Source organism: Adiantum capillus-veneris, chromosome 20 (assembly GCF_014529385.1).
Source record: "Adiantum capillus-veneris isolate H3 chromosome 20, ASM1452938v2, whole genome shotgun sequence".
Classification (NCBI taxonomy): Eukaryota; Viridiplantae; Streptophyta; class Polypodiopsida; order Polypodiales; family Pteridaceae; genus Adiantum; species Adiantum capillus-veneris.
The window spans coordinates 117,040,568-117,042,920 of record NC_140950.1 but is presented as its reverse complement, the minus strand read 5'-3'; positions in this window follow the sequence as shown (position 1 = coordinate 117,042,920).

Genomic DNA, 2,353 nt, shown 5'->3' with positions numbered 1-2,353 from the left:
AAAACGGGCCAGCGCGGAGGAACGTGGCCAAACGGGGCAAACGGGCCGAAAACGTGGGGACAACCACGGGCCACGGGCCACGGGCCGACGTCGGGTCGGCGGGGACTCGAGCCGAAGCTCTGATACCAAGTGTGACGCCCTCGTTCGGGGCATCGGGGAAAAGGGGCCGCGCCGGCTCACCTACGTTGCAAATGGGACCTGCAAGCAAGCAAACGCATACACAAGAACGCAACTTGAAAAGTGAACGCAAGAGGGACACGAGATTGAGGGACACGAACGAATGATCAATATTGCAAGAAAGTGCCGAATACAAGGGACGCGAAGAATCACATGAAAACGGGGCTCGCAAGTTGGGGGAAGTGGCACATACTTCCCTTATAACTACTAAGAGGTGAGCCAAGTGAATGACCTGTACGGAGTGCACCTTTCCCTTCACTATTATCTTGCTTATGATACCTTCTCCCTACAAGCTTGAAGAAGACTAGAAATCATAGCATCTCATGGAGTACCCATCTCCCCATTTGAGGAGGGAGGAGATGGAGTTGCATGATTCTCTGTATTGGTTTTGTCACATCTCACACAAGCCTAGTAAAGCCTATGCAGAAGAATACCCACCCAAACTTTCCTTTGCCAAACATTTTCACCCTAATCCTCTCTTTTAGCAATGAACTGAGTCTACCTTTAATCGTGGTATCTTGTCTATTGTCTCCATGGGTAGAGTGGTTCATCCACTCTCTTGACATGCTCAACTATCTTCTCAGACGATGTCCTATGCTACCATGGTGGGACTCTTGCCACCTCCTTCCCTTCCTCTTGGGTCCACAATCGGTCCTAAGCAAGGTCACCCTCTCATAGTGCCTTTAATTTCATTAAACAATCTAGGTACTCTATTTCACTGCCATCTAAAATTTTAGAATAACTGGGAAGTGAGAGAGACTTAAGTTTTCTAAGACCAATAAGAATCACATTTCGTTTAGAGATTTAAAAAAGTTAACCAAACTAGGGAACTAATGCCCCACATTCCCTGCTCTAAGGGGAAGGATCACATTAGTGAGATCAATAAGGACTATGAGCGAGACTATTATAACAGTGAGGAAGCAGAAGGGGTCACTATGCTTGTGAAGGATCTAGAGTTGTGGCATGAGCGGCTACATAATAGGGTGGTGATAGGTATGTATCACGAAGTGAGACCTTCTACTAAATCTCGTAAAGCTTGGATGTCTCAATCATGAGGAGTCAAAAACATAAAAGCCACTCATACTTAGTATTTACATAACAACTACTACCTATTTTTCTTGGATGACCCGAACACTACCTTACAAAGAGGTTATTCCAAGGAAGTGGTTGATTAGGAACACATTGTTGTCAATCTTCAAATTGTAAATGGTTTCAACCCTAGGGGTCCTAAACCAACAAAAGCTCTTATTTGGGTAGATTTTTTGAAATTGCATATAGAGCTATATCCGTAGCTAAAGATTATAGGAACATTTTTGGGACAAAGGGAAATGGGTGGTATTAACCTCAAAATGGGATCCTCATCTGAACATTAATGTGGTTGTGAATGTTAATCTTAAGGCGGCTGTCCCAGTCAAGGATTCCTCTTCAAGTTTATACACCTCCAAAAAGTGATATAGAAAAAACTCCCTAATGCTTGTTTTCACTCTTTGCGACAAAGACATTATATAAAGGTTTTCCCTGAATTAAAACCTTAAAACCCATAGCAGGACTTGGCCAAGAGAGGAAAGAAGATTTCAAACCTGTTTTTAAGAAAAACATAGTCAAAGACAACAACATCATGAAGCTCTCATCTTCCAAAAATAGGAACAATTTTAGCCCCTTTCTAGAAGAGATTTGTGATCCTTTTAACTAGGAATTAATTGAATCATCCTCTCAGAGAGAAAACCAACACCCTAAAAATGATATAAATCTAGATATTAGAGAAGGAGCTAAAGAGCAAGAACTCTTCGAGAACATAGATGGACACACCATAAATGTAGGAGTAGATAAATTTACTCCCCCAGATAGTTTGATGGAAAAATCTAGAGGCTTCTCCTCCTTATCCTCCTCAAATGAAGAAAAGGAATAGATTCCTAATGCTCAAACTCAACTACAAATGACAAAGATTTTGCTACTCTACTGGATGAACAAGATGACATCACTAGGAAGTAGATTCACTTAGCTTTTTTAAAGTCTATAGACATTCTCTTGACACAAGGAGAAGAGGAGACGCTTCCTATGCCCCAAGCAGGAACCTCTAAAAACAAAAAGAACCTTCAAAGGATCCTACTAGACTCTCCATTTCACTAGCCAAGCCCTTCAAAAATAGTAAAAAATGAGGCATCCTTGCATTAAA